Source organism: Prenolepis imparis, unplaced genomic scaffold, assembly GCF_030444845.1.
Source record: "Prenolepis imparis isolate NDT839.2.m4 unplaced genomic scaffold, iyPreImpa1.0 SCAF_3, whole genome shotgun sequence".
In the NCBI taxonomy this organism is placed as follows: domain Eukaryota; kingdom Metazoa; phylum Arthropoda; class Insecta; order Hymenoptera; family Formicidae; genus Prenolepis; species Prenolepis imparis.
This window is the reverse complement of record NW_028141161.1, coordinates 10430145-10451699: the sequence shown is the minus strand read 5'-3', so window position 1 is coordinate 10451699 and position 21555 is coordinate 10430145. Positions and strand designations below refer to the sequence as shown.

General features: G+C 40.0%; 1 protein-coding gene and 1 long non-coding RNA gene across 2 annotated transcripts in view; one reads left to right on the top strand and one right to left on the bottom strand.

Annotated features, from left to right (window-relative positions):
• The window catches only part of LOC145934338 (MAP/microtubule affinity-regulating kinase 3-like), a 223499-nt gene that overhangs the window by 108112 nt on the left and 93832 nt on the right, over positions 1-21555 (bottom strand). The gene's annotated exons all lie outside the window — the stretch shown is intronic.
• LOC145934119 (uncharacterized) overlaps positions 10237-21555 on the top strand; it is a 135661-nt gene continuing 124342 nt past the window's right edge. The window contains exons 1-3 of the long non-coding RNA XR_014424995.1: positions 10237-10279; positions 10577-10745; positions 10857-10900. This is a non-coding gene — a long non-coding RNA (uncharacterized LOC145934119). The remainder of the gene's footprint in view (positions 10280-10576; positions 10746-10856; positions 10901-21555) is intronic.

Here is a 21555-nt window from a genome sequence, read left to right as displayed (position 1 = left end):
CTCGTGTGTGGCCATTAAGAATATGGCCTAAGTACTCCGGCCTCACGTTGAGTCATAAATTTACAAATCTCCTCAAACGGTACGCAGCTCGTTCGAGCGAGAAATTTTAAAACCTGTGATTTTCATCATCGCGCTTACCGTTCGCTTACCTCTCAAACGCAGATGCCTCTCATTTACGACACGCCAGCCCGCTCGCTCGCTTTGTAATTCCCGCGAGCAAGCGCGTGTAACGAGCCTCGAAAATTCACGAGACATTACGTTCGATTATCGAGCGCGAGCGTATCTGGTTAGGTATCGTAAATTTCTAAACGAACGATCGCACCTCTCCAGTCAAGCCCGGCGGCATTAATATTACATCGATGGACGAAGCTGAAAGGCAATTAATTACTCGATGCCGCCGCGCAAATTTTCCACGCACGAGTGCATATAAAAAGTTTATCGGACTCTGCTATTTTATAACAATCTCTGTTGTTCCGTGGTTATGGAGAATAAAAACTGCGTGTAGAATTTAATCATTTAATTAAATGGTAAAGTCACAAACATGGAAAATAACGAACAGATGAAAAAAAAATCACGTTTCGTTAACGGTAATTTCAAAGCTAAATGATATGCAGGTGTACGTATATTGAAAAAAAAGAGAGAAAAAATTTATCATTGTTATTATCGAATTGGAAAAAAAATTAATCCGTCTATCTTTTTATAGAATCCATCCTTTTCAACGCATTTTTATTTTAACTCCTGTCGCTATCCCTGAGGAAGCGTCTCCTCGACTTATTTTCTATCCGTTTGCTTTTACGTTGTATTACATTAAGCGATCACAAAGTCACCGTTCTTCGATCATTACGTCGATCACCGTAATTTGCTCGCTCGTTATCCTCACGGCGGACAAAAACTCACGTGTTTCATCGCGCAGTCTATTCGTGATGAGAATTATAAGAAAGAGAAAGAGAGAAAAGAAAAAGAAAGAAGGAAAAGAGCGCGCGTCTCAAATGCAGAAGGGGTCAGAGTCTACCTCCCGAAGGATTAATCGAGAACCGACCGAGATCCTAGCAATTCCCGATCCCCTGATTGTTGAGCCTAAAGGGAGCTGACCAAGAGGTACGGTATTTACGCAATTCCCAAATCGTTCCTCATGTTTACGTCGATGGATTCTTTGCTTGCTCGCACATCATTTAGTTTGCGATGAATCGAGATTTCGGCAAGTTTGAATCGCAGGAAACTTCCTTTTCCGCTTATTTTTTTTCCATCTATCGAGCGATGATACGGATGATTCTTTATTCCCTTGAGGTTCAATTTAGCAAATAATAATAATATGTAGGCGACGCGCAGAGGATAATATATGTACGTGAACGACACGATCAATTAGGCTACGCCGTCGTCGCTACGAGGTATTTGTCGAGCTTCGGTTCGTGCCTTCAATAGAAGTCCCCTGGACGTTCTTATCCTTTTGATAATCAAACGTAAAGGGGGAGCCGAAGGCCAAGTTTTCGCTTTAATAATTACGCCTTCTACTCGCTGTATAAACTCCAAGAACCTGATTCCGCGAGGCGAAGTTTCGAATTTCTTTGCGGACAATACCACCGAAAACGGGCTCCCTTTACAATCTCACAACAATAGGCCGCCTCCCTTTTCAACCACCGAGACTACATTCTTTTCGCGGGGAAAAACTGTATTCTGTGTCCAGGAGAGAAGGAAGGGAAACAAAAAACACGGCGGGATTAACAACGGTATCATCACGGAAAATGACGCGTTCTCGAGAACAGTATAATACTTTTAATTGTTATCAAAAGAAATTATATAAATCACGCCGCCGCTTCCGTATCGTATAATTAAATGTAATCTATTTTAAATATTTGAAGAAAAAAAAATGTATCGCGAAAACGCGTAAACTTGCCGACGTCGTATTCTCCGCGATTCTATCGCGGCCACATCGCGGGAGAAATAAATCGTTGCTGTATTTCTTATTCGTCGAGGGAAAGTTGAGAATATACGGCGACACGTCGCTGATATATCAAGATTTCAACGGTACGTGGCAAATCAAACGTGCTAGCCGATCTATGTTAAAGTGAACGACGTGCTTTCAAATCGCAGATAGTACGTCTCGCAATTCGCAATTCGGAAGGGCGCGAGTCGGAATGAGGATTGAAAGGGAGATGTTTCGAGCCGTGACAAGACATGCGAGAGCATCCGGCGAGGAACGGAGCGTGTTTCGCGAGGGAGTTTCTCGAGAATCTTAACGACGACAACACTTTCGCAACCAGGGGTTGCTCTGAAGGACGTTTTCAGGAGGCAGGGGGGAGGAGGGGGAGGAAGTATCGTGGGGATACGAGGCTGGGGCAAGGCAACCGGGGAAAACCGACCCTCTACCCGGATTTCTGTCCGCTCCCCCTGTTCGTCGCCGCGAACGGCACATGGTAATGTAGGTCGTCCTGTCGAGAGGACTAAAGCAGTACCTCGATATAGTTAGCGTTTGATGACTCGCGCGTGGTCTGAATGTGCCAATTATCGCTCCCGAACGATCGGAGTCGATTAATTAGAGAGCTCTGTACGCGCTGGTGATTCACACACTTGCGTAATTCTAAAAAAATCTGAGATTCTTCAATATTCAGATCTCTATCTTGTGAAATTATTTCCATCTTATATAAAAATATTTGAACACTTTTATATTATATATAATGCAACTTATTATTAATCTTCTAATTCTTAATTATGTTTCACGAGATATTGAAATTAATTGCAGGAATATAAATTTTTATAATATGTGGAGAATATAATTGTAATTCTATTGAAATTATGTTACATACTTTAATCGCTTTATATATATAAAAAGAAAATAAATTTATCTAAAATTATGAAAAAATATGTAAAGGGTGAAATCAGATAACATAATTAGTGACAGGCATTTTGAAATATTCATAGCGAAGGAGTTACGAGGTGCAAAGGCATGCAAAATCATTCCATGCAAGCCAGAAGACGTGCTCCGGGTTTATACGCGATCGCCGTGATGTCGTGCGCTTTAGCGGTACCGGACGATAATTGCCGGGATAGTACGTCCTCTTTAATTATAACGCGCGCACCCGCCTCGAACACGGGCGTTACATCACTATTAAGAGTCTTCAATTTAACGTAGCGTATAAAGAGCAAGTTCCTCGGGGCACTTGGGAGTAATTTACGGCTCTATAATCGTTTCTATGGGAATCACGTTGCATGGAATAGACTCGATTCCACCGCCGCGCGCTTGCTTCATTTAACGACGGAGTTTAAGAAAATCTGCTTTCATCTTACCTATTTCCAGCCCGATAAAATGTATTAGCATTAATGATGGTCTGTCGGTCGCAAGAAAATTATTCTCTGTTTAAAAATATGCTTATCCTCCTTTCTAGATAAAGTGATATAGATGTGCAAATTTATCGCACAATTTTGAAAATTAAAATGTTATAACATCTAATGATTTTTTCGTAAATATTTTTAAAAAAGTCGATAATTATATTTTCAAAATTTGTGAGACTACGGTTAATGAGAAAGATCGTACATCTTTTTAGATGTCTTAAAATAAAGCTTTGCTTTCTCAAACGATTGCCGAAACATTCTCGCCGGAGGACGCGACTTTCGTAAGGAGCTGCAATCGATCGACGACTTTATCGCGATTCTCGTTCCCTCGATTTACGATTTACGATTTATAGAAACGTTTTCCCCGATTCCGAGTCGAGTCAACCGCGGCGCATCAAACGACTTTCTGGCGAATCGTAAAGCGGGATCGTACGATCGCGGGGGAAAGCATAATTGAATTAACGAGGCAAGTCGTACGTGAAGAGGGAATAAAAAAGCTTTCGACCCCGTAAATCTCCGAGGCATAAGATAGAAGGTAAATAGTTCTACAAGTCACGGTGCTCTGATGTGCTAGGGAAAGACTGAAGAAAACCGGAGTGAATCGTTATTTCTCGAGAGTAAATAATGCAATTCTTTATCTTTGTATTTTAAATTGACAGTGTAGAAAAATCGATTGCAAATATTTATTATAAATCTATATATCTTATTAAAAAAATAGATGCTAAAATTAAGAAACGTTATCAAGTTCAATAAATGTATAGCTTATATGTGGTCCTTATGGTCCTTAAATGTATACACACGGGTTTATGGACAGTATATGAAACAGCTAATGATGTTTATTTTGCGGTATAAATATTTATTTCTCTTGCAGAGAGTCTATTTACGCAATCTACATGTTTATTTACTCTCGAGTCAACAATACATTGTAATAGCTAACGATGTAGAATTGAAAACATTCACCGACAAATAATAAAAGCAGAGCTAGAATGATTTGCTAAAGTGAGCGAAGTAAATGTATTTGACGCTTGACAATATTACATATTGATGACTTTTTTATTCGACGATGATTAAAGAAACTTTTCACTTTGCGTTCCCTACTTTATATACATGCGAATCGACGAAGGACAAAGAAAGGAGAGCGTGCAATGTGTGAAATGCGTGCAAGCGTGCGCGAATATATTTATATGCATGCGTGCCACGAAGGTAGTGCGCCAATTAACTACCCCTTAAACGTCCTATCGAACGCGACGTCGCTTGACTTTCGTGCTAATTTATTCGTACCAGTTGAGGTATGTATGTATATCCGGCTGGTGCATGTACCAGAGTCGGCCTTTGTATAACTTTCAACTAGAAGCTATTCATCGCCCAGCTGTGCTATCGGTCTCGCGAGCACTTGTTAATGGATATCGATTAGCTCGAGCAAAGCGCTTTATTCGACACCGTTGTTCCGTGTTCAATGCCGAACTTTGAAGAGCAGACAGATTCGACGTAATCTTTGCGCGTGTATGTTCAAGCATTACACATTTTACATTAAACATTACCATTTGCATTTCTATTTGACTATATGATGGATATTTTTATACGATAAATATTGCTGGCAAATGTCATAACATAATATGCGATAATGTAATAAAATTAATTGACTAAAATTAATTAAATCGATTTTTTTTTAATATAGAAAATTTAATTTTGGATATAAATCTGTAATAGATAGGCTATTCGAGCCGTACGCGGATGTCGGTGCGTCAATTTCAACGAAAATTCTCTCGGATTCGATTCCCGATTCAGCGACTTTCGGATTTATATTTTTCTCGCTTACATTTCTTTAGGGGGGACAGAGGGGATCTTCAGAATTAAAAATCTCGAATTGAGATTTGTTCCGTAAAAAGTCTTGGCGGTGTACCAAGCAAAATATGTGCCCCGTGCACAATTAGTTAATTTCAACGAAAAAATTAATTTTCGTTGGAAACGATGCACCGACATCCGCGTACGGCTCGAATAGCCTATCTATTACAGATTTATATTTGATATATAGCGAACCTTTATATTCTTAGTGTTTAATTTTGGAATTATTATAAAGTTGATTAAAAATGTAAATTAATCCTGTGTATCAATTTTAGGAATATTTGCGAAATTGAAGAACATTTTTAAGATAAATAATAAAAATTCATAGCGCATTTCTCTCTCTCTCCCTCAATTCGGCACAATTAATTTCAACAAATTAAATATTTGATAAATGAAAAAATTAAAATTGTGAAAATCGTATAGTAACATGGTGATATAAAAGCGAGTCGCATTTAAGATCGAATATCCAGTGAGAGAAATTGCTTTCGAAGGCCGTCTTTATGGGGTGTTTAATGTATGTGTGGGTTGTCATTTTGCGTGTGTTAGACTGTCAAAGTGCGAACGAGGGACGCGTTTTCGCATTCGTCGATCAATACTCCGAAGCATTTTGCGCGGCATTTCAAACTTACAATATAAATGTAATATAACGTCGCAATGGCGGCAGATTTTACGATAGCGCTTCATCTCACGCTCTCGCTAACCCTTCTCTCTTCACCCATTTCATCTCGATTCTATCCTAGGCTAGTGGCGCATGCACAGTGGCCTGCTAACCCCCTTAACAACCTCCGTGCCAATCAAGGGCACGCCCTTAAATGCCTCGGGATTCGCGCTCGTGAAACGCCCGCGGAGGGCGATTGCAATTTCAAACTTCCCTCTAAACGTTCGTGAAGGCCGGTGTGGATTAGGAAACAGAGAGAATCTATGAGGACGCTTAAAGCCGTCCTAACATCAGTTTATGCGCCAGCTGATGGATTAACTCTGAACGTAAAGACCAGTTTGGTCTCTGTCTCTCTTTCTTCCTCTTTCTGTTAAAAACGATTACCTTTCTATATATAACGCAAAGATAGGAGTCGGATTTAATTTTACTACTTGTATTAAGTAGCTCGCGGGGGTGAGCTCTTTTTAACTCTGAACGTGCACAATGAAACCCCCGCATTTCTTCCGATGTCGGTCTCAAGCGTAACTCAAGTGAAATTATTGATCGCGAAAGTTTACATAAATAAATGAAGACGACGATACATGTGTATCACGAAGCGCGCATAGGTGAATGACTTATGAGTGCAAACAGTTGGACATATTCCCCGTAGCGAACTATTAACTGCGCCTAATACAGAGAATATCTGTATATACCATACTTTTGACTTATTTAATCAATCTACAATGAGCGATTCAGAAGTTATCGATTCGAGCGCAAGAATTTCTGCGAACACGCGAAGGTTATGGTCCTCTTTTTTGCAACATACGAGTATAGATAGCTCAATGTGAATGCTTCGGTTGAATGTATTCTCCACGTTAAATCTATACCAGTTAAATACGTATAAAAGATCTCGTATGCCATTCTTCGTATTTCTATACCCCATCGTATTTTTATAACGTCGCCTCTCCTCCCTGTGAAGTTATTAATATAATCACGAAAACTCCTACGCGAGTTATAAAAAGGATTTGAATGGATTTGAGAATTATTAAGAAGGCACTTGTCTTATATTATTGATTTGAATTTTTGCAATCCCGTCGATTTAATGTTATTTTGTCAAGCTTAATGGGATTGTTAAAAAAATGCTCGAAAATATGAAGAATATGTAATGATCTCTTAAGAAAGCATATCCGAATGACATTTGAAATTTTTTTTAAGTCTATAAAAAAACTCAAAGTTAACTGGGAAGTTCGCGATTCCCTTCTTTTTCTTTTTTGTTCTTTTTTTGCGGACGAAAGCGCCTTGGTTGTGAATATCGGTTGAACGTACCCTTCGCGAATACGCGTAAAGATGTGGCATACGTCGTGCGTGTACACGCGACATGCATAACCACAGGTGCACCGGTCTAGAAATAGCGGTGTGTTTTCCGTCCGGAGGGGATCGAACCCGCGACCTTAGAAGTTACATACAACCGGCAGTGTCCCGTTATATTTTTAGTGCGGGCGCACACTGAAAAATGCACGACTACTAACCCCTTTCCCCCCGTCCTCTCTCCATTCTGGCCCGGTCCTCCTCGCGCTCATCTCGTTAGAATTCATCGTGTTGCGCGCCTTGTGACCGTTTGCAAGGTAAACCGGTGGTTCCACTCGATGCCTTTTTATAAATCGCCGAGAGATGATTTATACAGGGTTAGTTCCGGAATTATCACGATTTATCTCGCTAAAGAATGGCAATTTTTTTTGCGAGAACGAAGTTAAAAGTGAAACAATTTTAAGAAATTAATATTTGTCCAGCTTCATCGACCAATCTTTAACAAAACCATCTTAATAGAATTATTATTCTAATTAAAGATTAATTGACGGCATATATTAGTATATACATCATAAACCTTTGATAAGTATAATTATTCGTTGAATAAGAGAAATAAAATTTATAATTTCATGATAATCATATTCAAATTAATCATATAAAAATATCTTTTTCGTTATTGATACGTATTTTTATTAATTACGATGTCGACAGCTACAAACCCATGCCTGTTGCTGAAATTCGGCTGCGAGGCTGCTGCTTAATTCAATTCGTTGCTATGGAATAGGTACAAAACTCGGGAGAAAAGCAGACGCTGAAGAGACTCGCGGCTCTGCTTTATCTCGCTTACCGGGCGTCACTCGAAAGTCTCTCGTTCGTCGCCTGTCGCGTTCGACTCGAGGGGGTCCGGAAACTCCCTCCTCTCGCCTCCCCCGTTGCATTTTAATATGCACTCTCACGGACTCATTTCCGATTCTGATTTATAAACAAATCACACCTTTATTCAAATTTCTTTGCCGGCGAGTTTCTGCAGATTTCGCGGCCTATCTCTCATCCCGCGCTTTCCCGTTGAATTTTTTTGCACCCCTCTCCTTTTTCTCGCTCTCTTCCTTTCTCTGTTTTTTCCTGTCCTTCTCGCATCTACAAAATCTCCTCTTGTAATCCTCTCTCTTAAAACCATCTCTTCCCTCTCGCGACTCCACCTTCGCTCTCAATGCTCTTTAGTCATCTCCACGGCTTCCTCGTGCGCGCGTCTTAACCTCTTACTCGGATGGCGTCGGGCCACCCTTCATGGCCGTCCAGGATCCACCCTCGCCATCCTCGCGCCCTACTCCCAATCTGGCACGAATTTGCATGGAACCCTTTCCCGTAGGCTGACGCCTGTTAGGGCCGAAAAGCTCCGCGGCGGCGCGTTTCTCTTCCCCTTTTACACCCGGGCCTCCGACGAGCGCCGGATGAAATATTCATTTAATTATGACTGATTAAAATATAGATAGCCGCGTTACCGTGCTGCATTACGCTCGTTCTAGCGCGAGCATCTCCGAACGTGTATCTCTTCCCGGCTCCTCGTTCTCTTTATTTCCCCGTCCTTGCCTTTCAGGTCGCCGGGGAATAGAGGGCTCGCGGCACGACGGCTAATTGTCCGTAAGGAGGCACCGTGGGCTTCCGCGCAAATTATCACGTCGACTAGACTTTATCGCGGAAAACGCGGCCTCGCGGTTATCGTCATAAATATTTCAGGAGGACAACGATGCGACGTGATGCATCGCGCGGAATTCGCAAACTGATCCCGAGATAATTCGCGCCGGAATGCGTCTCGTTAAGTAGCGCAATATACATACGTCGAGTATCGCATATAGAAAGCGAAACGAAATGCGGAAGAAAGCGTTGAAACAAGTACCTATACTGGAATACTATTTAAAGCCATATTCCAAATGCAAACTTAAAATTTAATTTTAATTTTTTTTCTTACTAGAACAACACAAGCGCGCACTATGCGCGCGCCATTCTTCGATTTTATATTACAAAAAATTATATTTAAAAAAAATAATATAAAGTTTCTTTAAACTTGATTAATATTTTTTCACAGAAATTAAAGCTAATTAAAGCGTTAATTTAATAATTAAAAATTTTAAATAATAATATGTTAAAAAATTAAAATAGTAATATATTGTAAATAATATGTTATAATATCTTATTCTCGATTAATATTTTTTGACAGAAATCAGCTGATAACACTGTCAAAAATATTAATCGAGTTTAAAGTATTATAACAGTTTAAAGTATTATAACATATTATTTAAAACATATTATTATTTTAATATTTATAACACATTATTATTTTAAAAATTAATTAGCAAATTAACGCTTTAATCAGCTGATTTCTATCAAAATATATTAATAAAGCGAAAATTTGCTAATTAAATATTCTAGCTTACATATTTATATTTATATTGTGTAGGTTATAATTTTCTAATTAAATTTTAAAATAATAATATGGTAAAAGTTATAAAATAGTAACATAACATAACATAACTAATAATAGAGCTTCAATTAATTTTTTTTCAGTAGTAATATAAGACATTAATCAGACGTTTATGATTGCTCGGTAGATACATTGACAAATTATCCAAATTAATTATACAACAAATTAATTATATAACAAATTAATTATTTTTTACAATAATCAAATACACAAGACATCTCGAAAACATTTCTATGAATACGAGAGAGAAAATATTATTGCGGAGAAAGAGACATTCTCGCTCTCAATGTCTCTTAATCAAATGATTTTTCTGTCAAAAAATATTAATAAAATTTGCTAATTAAATATTCTAGCTTACCTATTTATATTTATATTGTGTATATTATAATTTGCTAATTAAATTTTAAAATAATAATATAGTAAAAGTTATAAAATAGTAATACGTTGTAAATAATATGTTATAATACCTTATTCTCGATTAATATTTTTTCTTTCTAAAGCTATATCTTTTCGAATCAATCTCCTTCGAGTTTTAATTAATTATTAATATTTTAAGTCATGTATATAGTATCGCGCGCGCGCTATTAGTATGAAGTTGCCGATGTTTGTAGCCTCGGCCATTATCGAAACGCCGCTAGTATCAGGTAGTTGGAGCTGCGTCCCGCTGTGATTAATTAGTAAGCATAATCGTTAGAAACGATTTCTAACCTTTGTATTGTAATATTTATCAATCGCATATCATAATTTCAACGTTAATATGTAGTCGTAATTGTTCGAAACGCATATTTCGCAAAAAATTCGATACAAAATCTCTTGCCAACATAACCCAACTTAACCTGTTTTCGCGAGCGCGAATGTGTTGCGATCCGTGGATATATCTATCGTTAATTCGAGCTTACATATTTATATTGTGTATGTTATAATGCGAAATAATAAGACCATTCTAATATATGTATGTATTTTGTTTGTTACAGGTGGCATTGCGATACACAGTGCGATTCACGCGTCGTGTCGGGAGTGCCGTGTAAAGTGTCGGGCGATCGTAATTATTCGTATTTTCGCGAGTTGTGAGTGCTATACCATGGACCAAGAGAGGAGGAGGAGGCCCGGGGAGGCATCGGGCGACAACGGGGCAACTGTGAGGTATGCAATATAAAAACATTTTTTCTACTAGTTTTTTCTAAACTGCATTGTTTATTAGATATTCGACGCACACATATGTATATATATATAATTTGAATATTTTGTTTTCAGATCAATGTGTGCTGTGTACTACAACTTCGCCATTGTACGTATCGGTGAGTGAAAAATTGTTAATTTTATAACATTTTTATAGCTGTAATGAGAGTGTATATAATATGTTGAAAATATTAAAACAATAATATGTTCGGGTGTATATAATATGTTCAAATTATTAAAACAATAATATGTTGGGATTTATATAATATGTTGAAGATATTAAACCAATAATATGTTGGGGTCTATATAATATGTTGAAAATATTTAATATTTAATATTTTTAGAAAGAGATTATAACTTCATTTCAATGTTTTAAATTTGCGTATAGTTTATATATACTCATATTATATACACTCAGATAATCTCGATATATTTTTTTTCTCTTTGGTTCGAGAAACGAATTATAGTTATTTGTATTCACGACTGATTAACGTTATCGTCGTTAATGGAAAGATAATGGTATGTTGCGCGTCATAGGAGAGTTTTTAGCGGTAATTGAAATTTGTAGAATTGCGATACGCGCGCTTCTCGCACACGTGTCGGAAACCGGTGACGGTGGTGATAATATGCAAATGCAGCTGTTACGGCATGAACGCACTCAATTACCAGGTGCGAACGGTCGAGTTGCACCGATATCAGACGCGGGTACTTTACATCGATTACTTTAATGAGAAACACTCTTTCCATCACTCCAATTCCCGTACGACATAATAATAAAGAGATGCTCAAATATATTCGTTCGATCGCACCGATATATAATATATGTATGTATATACTATATCGGATCGTGTCTTAAGTATAGAGGGAAAGGGGCGAGGGAAGAGGCAGTGTTCAAAACTAACAGCTATACTAATTCTGGCTTCGTTGCTCGGCCCCCTGAGATTAATTTGATGCAAGCAGGTTACAGCGACAGAACGCGCTGATAATTAATGACGCGGACGTGGTGGAAATTTCGAAAAGGATCTAAGTCGCGGTGGTCGCGCCGGAACTAGGTGACAAACGATTTGCCTCTCTGTACGGCGACGTAAAGAATGTCGAGAGAACTATCGCTCCTTCGTTAACGTTCCCATTAACTACCTCGTCTCGTTAAAACGCTCCTGCGCTAATTACGAGTTAGCGATCGCGTTATAGCTATGCAGAGAGAGAGAAAAAAAATACAACGCTCGAATTTTACGTCGGAATTTTCTTGTTGCATAAACGAGAAACTTAGTTACGTGAACGATTTATGAAGTTGCAATGGATACACTAATACTAGTTTCAACTACAAGAGTCGATTATTTAATGTTTAATTATATGCTGTAATAAGGAGTTATTTGTACATTTTTTTTTTCGTAACGCAGAAATTTCCTAATTAGCCTGCCATAAAAAGTTCCATTTAAAGAGCAATTTCTTTAAAAAATATATCGCCCATAAACCGGTGGATTACTATACATCAACTTGTACCCGCGCACCACCACTGTCAGCCCGTGAAACTGTAATGTAGCGCAGCGAAATATTTTGAGCAAACGGCGAAGTTTACTAAAAGAAGAAGTTGTAAAGAGCGGCGAAGCTCCGGCGCGTGAATCCTTATTTATCCTCGATTACGAGACCGTCTCTCCGCCGACGAGTCTCTCGGTTGATTAAAAAAGAGTGGAGAGGCGTGTGGAACAACACTCCATAAAGCTGCACTCGTTTCATTTTGCGTCCTTCATCAGACCGTCTACCGCCTGATGTACGCGCGTAAAGAGAAGTAGCTTACCGGGAAGATGTACGTTCGGGAGGCTCGTGGATCCTCGCGCATGAAGCTCTGAAGAGCTCGGTTACTTCCCTTAAAAACAGGAACGCGCCAAGAGAGAGAAAATAACCGGCGACCGTAAGCGCCGCTAATGCCGCCGAGCGAAATTTCTCTCTCTCGGGAAGACGCCGAGTTAAAAATGACGAAACTGCTACATCATACGATAGAACTCTTGTTTGCGTATGCTCAAAGGTTGCCCATATTACGTCGAAGGCGCGCACGCTTTAAAATTCACCTTTCGCGTGGTATAGTAGTGGAGAGACATTCAAAGTAGGAAGCATCAAAGGCCACTCTCTAGGTATAGCTGGTATAGCCTCGCTAAGTCAACGTAGAAGTTTCATAGGTAATTTCGAAATAATATACAAAGATTTATCGTAAAGATATGTTATGCACCTTGCGTGTTCAAAGTTGCCACTTATGTGCAATGTATATATCCTCCTAACTTTTACTATTTATTTAAAATCAGAAAGAAGAAAGATTATTATAGAGTAATATATACGTTTCAAATTTAAGTCTTTCTTTTTATACAGCTTAAACAAGAAAATGTAGAATTGTAATATTCAATATCGATATGTCGTGTGTTCTTGTTTTCTTATTTTCCAACGCATCGCGAATAATCAGGACAGAAAGGCCGCAGCTATTAATTCCTAAGGAGAAGTCTCTATTAATGCCGGCGCTAATATTCGCCGCGAGAGCTTTACTTTCGAGAGAGCAACCCTTTCGCATAATGGCGTTGAATTAGCGCCAGCGTTTCCCCTAGCCACGGCCTCCGAGGCATATCATCGTTGCTCCCTTCCTCCCTGCCACTGGCCCCAGCCCCAATTTTTGTACGGGACCTTTAAATTACTCGGGATTAGGCTGCGTGCATTTTACGAGCGGGCGAACGACAGAACTTTTTTAATAGCGCGATAGCGGCCACGGCTTTAAAGCCCTTTTTTGCATTTTCAGTACTCGCAGTTTAAAACGTCGCGGTCCGAAAATTTATCATTATCATGCCCCTCCTGTGGCCTGGTTTATATTTGCGGTATAATGCGCGCGCAAAGACGTAGCGTTTATTAAATTTCGTTACATTAAATAAAGTCAATTTTTTTTCCGACAATTATTTACCGAAACATATAATTTATTTATATTCTATTCGCGAAAAAGATGTAAGAAACGAAAGAGAGAGAAAGATAATTCTCTAGATTTTTTTAGCATAAAAATTTAATATTATTTAAAACTTATTTCTATATGATATATTTATTTGGTGACACAAGAGAAAATATATCTCTCTTTTACACAGCATAATTAAATCATTATTTTGAATTTTATAAAATTGATTAAAGCAAGGTAAAATGCCGCTTGAGGCAGTCGCGAGAAGACGAGCGAGACAGATCGTCGTGAATTTTTCTTCTCGGAAAATTAATGCGGACAATTGACGCGAAGACCACGGCCATCTGCACCGAGATAGATCCGGCGGATTTTCTTTTAACGAACAACGCTACGTCGTTGTTCCCCGGGCGACACGCGGCGGATTTGGGGGGCTTGGATGGATTAAAGGGGGGGCCCCGTTTAATTTAGGTAATCCGCGCGCGGTTACAGCCGCAGAATGTAGTCGTCGTTGGAGAGGGAAAGGGAAATGTCGCGAGTAAGTTCTCTTGCCCCGGCAAGGTGATAACTCTGTACGCAGGTGGCCTCCTCTTCTCCGAAACCGCCCCTGCGGTAAACCGCTCCACCGGTCCCTTTAATTTTTACCGAAGACGGCGCTTTTCCGAATGAATTACTACTTACCGACCCTCATCCGTCCCCTGTGCAAGTCATTCGCTTCGGTAAAATCGCTCGGATTTGTTGTCTGTAATTTACGGGCGACGTGCTGGAAGAGAATGAGAATGAAAAAAAATAGATGGACATAATAACCACGTGGCAGTCGTACTGTTTAAATTCAGGGCGAGAATTCTTTCGCTATGGATCCTGCGCTATATCAGACTGATTTTAATGGGATTACTGAAATATTTTTTTCCTTTTTTTTCGTACGAGTGCTCGTTTATTGACGTGCCTGTTGGAGGATTTGGAAACCGGGCTGATTGGCATTCAATGAGAATATCTGGGGGAAACCAGCTTATACAATATTTATGACATTCAACAGTTGTATAACATATGTATGACATTCAGCTTTGTAAAACATTTTGAAAGTTTAAGTGATATTTTGTGTACACGCATAGAGAAAATTAAAAAAAGAACCTACAACACGGTTCAATTCGCAAAAATCGCAATATTTTAAAAATAAAAAAAAATCGTGAGTTTTTAAATTTTTTCATTTACTACACACGCGAACTGCTACGTGTTTTAGCGGACGCTTCCTCCAAATTCCGCACTTAAGCGTAACAAAGAACGCGGTGCTCCAAAGCCGTGCGTTCGCTCGACCGAGATTTTTCAAAAGTCGCCTGTTAATGGCGGCATAAATATCCGTTGACCCGAGAAGGGCGTCGGCGTCGACGTTGTCGGCGACGTCGTCGGCCGATCGTAATTAGCCCCCGGTGCCTCGGGTGGAATTCTCCGGTGGAAATCGCGCATTACTTGAGAAATTGGATTCGCCTTTATATTTAGTGGCCGCTCGAGAGGAAAGAATGCGTGTACATAACTGACGTTATATCTCACCGGGAAGAGAGATAAACTCGCGCGGAAGACGCGGCTTTAAAGAAATCGCGGACGCGCGTCTGCGTGGCCCATTCAAAAGATTCCTGGCCCGACGTGGCAAGGAGTAAAACGCACCCGTAATTTACGATACCGTTTTCACGACCGCGTGTGAGACAGCATGCGATAGGGAGGAAGAAAAAAAGGAACGTCGCTCCCGTTAAGAGCCGGTGTGTCGCGCGAATTGTGGATTCAGCTCGCTTCACGTCACGAGCTCTCCCGCGGATTCCATCGATCGTTTCATCTCCGAGCAAGCAGGCTGGAATTTTAGCGGTCTCGATCTCGTGCACAAGTATTTTAATAATAAACGCGAGCCTGTTGCGTCACTACGGTAAATAAAAAAGCGTACTGCCTGAATGCTTTTTGATGAAAGTAATTATATTTTCTTTGTATAATATAAAATTTTTATATGCAGAATGAAATTCTTTTATATGTAAATATTTTTAAAAATTCAAAGATCTTTTCCTAATAGAATTTTTATTTTGTTATATAAAATTGGAGCTCATTTCTACTGTTTAATAGTGAATATTAGACATCTTTTGAATAAAGTCACATTCTGTTTTACAAATTCAATTCCGCATCCCTCTTTAATCTCGAAATTTGAGAATTTAAAGGAATAGCGAGAAGAGAAGCTTACCGAGAAGTTTCTGGCAGCCGATAGGGCCACGGTTCTCTCTCACGGGGGTAAGGCAAAAATTTCTCGCAGATTCTTAAACTCGCGCGAGACGAGATATTGCCCACGCTATACACAGGCGGGATTACCTTGCAAAAAACAGCGAAAGCTAGCAGCGAAGCAAAGACTAATTTTAATTAGTTACTCCCTCGGCACGCTCCGAACGTCCATCTCCCACTCTCTTCCCTCGTTGCCCTTTCGTCATATTATTTTCTCTCTCCGGCCCGTCCACCCTCCCCGATGTTATCTTTCCACGGTACGTTAAGAAATTGCGGCGAGTCAAAGGAAAGTCCCTCCTGCCCGGGCAGGTTGCCGCTCAGCTTCAGATCCCATCGAGACCGTCGTTCTTTTCTTCCCCGGCAAATTGAAGAGTATGATACCGAGAAATGCGTTCAGCCCACTTTCGACAGTTGTTTACGTGGATGTGTATCGTAGATGATCCTCCGTTCAGTGTCTATCGATCGCAATTTTTCAAACCCACTTCGTGGAACCCCTATCGAGAACGTCATCCTTTCTTTCCTAGTGAATTGAAGAATATACGATCCCAAGATCTCGTCTTGAGCTCGTCTTTGGCGTTATTTTTCTCAATACGTGTTGCAGATGTGCTGTTGAAACACTGTGAATTGTATTGAGAAACTACGCACAGATATACATATATGAAATTTATTTATAATCAGTCTCTTGTGTCTTGTGTCTAATATAATATTTTATGTCCGATTTTATCGATGCGTGAGCAGACTTGATTAAAGAAAATTTATCGGCTAGGAAAATGCGATTGCCGCGTGGTACGCGCGAAAACGGAGTAAAGGCATAAGAACCCGACCGATGCAAAATTGATGAACTCTCCGGGGGACAAACGATCTTCTCTCGACTGCGGCGATATCGCGTTTCCGAAAATTTACGATCGCTCGATCGCGGGTTCGGACGGTTTACATCTATAACCACCCTCGTAAACGGTCCCCGGCTCGTGTAGGGTTTCTCGAATCGGACCCTCGAGGCATATTTAATTAGGGAAAACTTCGCTACGATGTCCTTGCGAGGATCGAGCGCCTACCACGATCCCAGGAGTGCATTTTTCAGGAGAAAGCGCGAACGTGATAATCGCAAGTACTTGTATAATTAGGTTTTATTCGTTTATTAGATACTCTTAATTTTATACAAGATGTTTCAGAACTCATTACTTGACTGAACACTCTTTGTTAAGTTTAAATTTTTTAAATAAATTTATATATATCAAATTTAAATGTTTTGATATGAATATAAATTATCTCAGAATTATTTAATTTTTTTTAATTCGAAATAATCATGCGATTTCTCGATAAAAGAAATCTTGGACATAAAAGAACACATAAAAGAAAAATTGCCTATATATTATTATTTATTCTATTCTTTCTTTTTTTCTCAAATATTATTTATAATGGGAAAGTTACAAGGTCACCTTGCAAAAAGTTAAAAATTTCGTTGTCGCAGAAAGAAAGAGAGAGAGAGAGAAAAGAGCGAGAGAATCCCTTGATATTATCTACCCCTATTTCCGACGTGAAAACCACGACGACGAAATACTCGCGAACGAGAATCATGACCAGGCGACAGAGAGAGACAGAGGAAAGAGAGACAGGAACAAAGATAGAATGAGAGTTTTGAGACTGTCGGTCCAGGGGGGTTGACGGCGTCGGTGACAGGCGTCTTCCGACACTGATTAATGACGCGCAGAGTCAACGGCTAATGCGACAGGGTGCGCGCCTCCTGTTCTCTCTGTCTCTCGTTCGGTTCCCCTCGACATTTTTCAATCGGTCCGTGCCGGTTTCACCACGAAATTCGGAACGCAGCCCGCAGTTTGTCGATCCAGCTGCTTTATTAAATCCGCATGCGAATATCGTTAGGCCGTCATTAGCGTGTAATCTGTAACCGTTGACGTCGAACGGAGAACATCGAGATTGCTAGATTTATAAAGGGTTCGAATGTCAATAATTACTGCGTACGCATACTACGATCGACGGCCCTATCAATTTATTATGAAGCAGGATAAATCGATATCTATGGATATATATCGAGAATATAACGCTATTCTGTACATTGAAAGAAAGAAAAAAAAACTTGATATATATATGAGGGAAGAGATCTGAAAAACGGTCGCAGAATTTACTGCTCTTATTTTAAAGCTATTCGTACAGCGTCGAAGAACAATGCGCGAACAATTGTATTTCCCGTCCTATAAATTGTCTTGTCAGCGCGAGATATTTGCGTCGGCCACGATTAGTCAATATCGCTTGATTTATATATTCGACGAAAGAGACCGTCGAAGAGATAATCCGTCCGCTCTTCGTTACGCCATAATTCCATCAAGTTCTCCCCAATTAATCCGTACGCCGTGTATAGCACGAAAATGCAAATTGGCGGGCCCGGGCGCACTTTCGGACTTAATTGTCGTCGCCGGAAATGCCCGCTTAAGCGAATCTGGTATTTATATTGCCGATAAACGGGGAATGCATATTAAAACATGCAAATCGGCTAGATAAAAATTCGGGTCGCTCCCCCACGCTGTTAAACGGCCGGAATGCTGAGCCATGGAGATTTCAGGGATTTCGGACAGAAGGGCGCTCACGGCACCCAGAGTTTTGAACGATCGCGGGTTCGTGCTTTACTGGCTGTTTCGAAGAAAAGGGGGATATATAGAGCTCGCGTCGTCGTCGCCGTCGCTGCTGCTGATGCGAACGATTCGACATGAAATTCCGACGTTAACGCGCCACGTGCATTCCTGTCACGCGTGTCGGCTTCCCTAACAAAGGGCGCGAGGGGTTTACGTGCCGTGCGCACGGGGGTAAATCAAAATTTTGCATCTCCCATGCGATTGGATCTACATCATTTTACATTAACTGCCGTTACTTCTCCGATAGAGCTAGACGTAACATGTTGAATAGCTGCGATTTTTTTTTAGAGAGAGAGGCTATTGGAAACTTTTTTATATCAATTGTATTCCGGAAATGAAAATTTAAAGTCACGTTACGATACACGATAAACGTTCGTCGTCTTAATATCGAGAATAATTACAACACGACATACACTTCCTTATCTTAATCTACAGCTCCGGGAAATCGCAATGGTCTCGAGACACTCCGTATATATCATGAGCAGCACGTTATTAATGCTGCTAGAAGTGTATAAGGAATACAAATAATATGAACGCAGCGGGTGCTACCGCGCCGTTCGTCGCCATTTTTTCGGTCCTTGATTGAGGCATTAACGTGCGCGCGGCGACGATGGAAGCGTCGTCGTTTTTCCGATACCGCGTCGCGCACCAAGAATTATAGCAATTTCGAGATAAACAGCCATCTAACGCGACAGAAATTGCCTCAATGACGACGTCACAAATCGCGCACAGCAGCGTCTTCATAACTCCACGTCTCGCGTCGATTGTCCGCGCGATCTGTCATCGCTCATAATCACCGCGTTCTCTCTTCTCTCCTGTCTCTCCTTCTTCTTTCTTTCTTATTTTTTTTTATTCGTCAATGGATTTCGAATTACGTTCGCATTGTCTCAGGATGTCTATCAGAAATTTTCCGAACAATAAAGCTTTTGCAATTTCTCGACTCGCGCAAGAAGCGAGAACCGCGTTTCTCCCGAGTTTCTAGACGGCCTTCGACCACAATCGTCACCGATCACTACCGATCTTATCGGCGTGTCGAATGAGCCTCCCCCCGTCTCGTTTATCCTTCTCTCGAGTCTGTTATACACCTACAAGCGTCGTTGACAAGCTGCGTTTACGACTATCGCTTCATTTCGTGTCAACGGTATTGCTGCAACGGCGATAAAGTGAACGATCGGCTGAGGAATATCTTTGGATATAATTAAAATTTTATTCTGCAGCCAAATGAAACGGAGAATCTTCTCTAAATCTCGAAGAATAAATTTATCAATTTTATCGAGAATATGCCAAACGCAATAATCGAAGTTCGTGAAGATTAATTTCAAGGGAATAATTTCAAGGGAAAGCAAAGTTTCCTATAAAGAGAATTCTCTCCCCAAGTTTTATGCAAATAACGTTTTGTTCTTGTTTCTTCTCTTATGCGATAATTCAATTACTTAACATATCAAAAGATGATTTCAAATTGTAAATTGCTTTTCGTGGAAATTTAACGCTTTCACTTTTGTCTAACGTTCACATAACAATCGCTCGTACAAGCTGGGAGCGAAAGTGTTAATTCTCTATAAGTAACTCCGCACCATTCATAATTCATAATTAATGACCGCGGCACTATATTCGCGGTATCGTATTGTATGTTTTGCCGTTGCTCAAATAGGACTTGAGCCCGGGGGGGATAATGCATTGTATTATTATTATTATTATCATTATCATTATTATTATTACGCCGGTAGGTTTTTTTTTCGTGCAGTGCAATCGCGACCGTATAGTCGCAATAAAGTAGACTGCCAGTGAACGCGTAGGTGTTCGAACGCAACGAAATAATGATGATTGATCCCTGGAAAGGTTTCACCATTACAGTATACGGACCGGTTCGTTCGACACGTACAGACTTCCATCGCGGTGTTATTTAGATTAATGCCTCCTTGATCGCTTGGCGTGCCTATCCGTCTCACTAGATTAGGATTATTCATGGGAAAACGTGGCGTCAAAAAAACCGATCGAGCATAAGAATCATGAAACGCGCATTAGTATATGTATATCTTTGCGATTGATTGAATTGGATTATAAATTTCACTTTTGTACAACGCGACGGAGACGGTCTTTCTTTTTTTCAAAATGCACTTTTATATTATTGTTTTAAATTTGTACGAAAAATAGTTACTAACCGCAAGAAATAACAGAGGAGACTTTGATCGTGCGATTGAAAAGAAAAAAATCTCTGCTGGATTTTTAGAGGTGAGATACTCTTTCCGCATCGAAAGAGGCGATGAGTTTGGCGAAACAACGTATATCCGCTTACCGTTCGGTTCTCGCTCGTTATACTTGCAACATGCACAATATATCGGACGCTCGGATACCGGTTTGATGGATCGACGCGAGCGGAGCGAGTTATTAGGGGAACGAAAGAAGACGTCGCGCGTTGGATGTTGCGTATCCAACTCGCGTCTCTTCGGAAACGAGCTTGCATTTGTTCGCGGTATCACGAATGACAAAAACAACGCGATATTCGTCATCATGTGGTCGGAAAATGGAAAAAACAGCTAAACTTGTGCATCTGTCTTACCGTTAGCAAAATTGCTTATGATCGTCGCGAATATGCATAATAAAATAATAATTGAAAAGTATCTGCGCTCTTTCTCTCATCTAAGAATAAATCTTCTAAAGATCTACGAATAATTGAAAAGGGTTAATGAAATGAACAGCTATTTGAATTAAAATAGAAATACCATTTAGTTAAAAAAAGCTAGAAAATTAACATTGATAATAATTGAAAGAGCGCGAAATTTTATTGTCATTCTGAAAGTTCCAACGATTTAAGGCTTCCAGCCTTAACTTTCCAAGTCATCAAAAAAATGGTCATCGTGTCTCTTGGATTTTTTGTCACGGCATTAGTATATTTCTCCATTAATACCGCTGTGTTCGGGAAACGAGATGCGACGTTCCGCTCGAA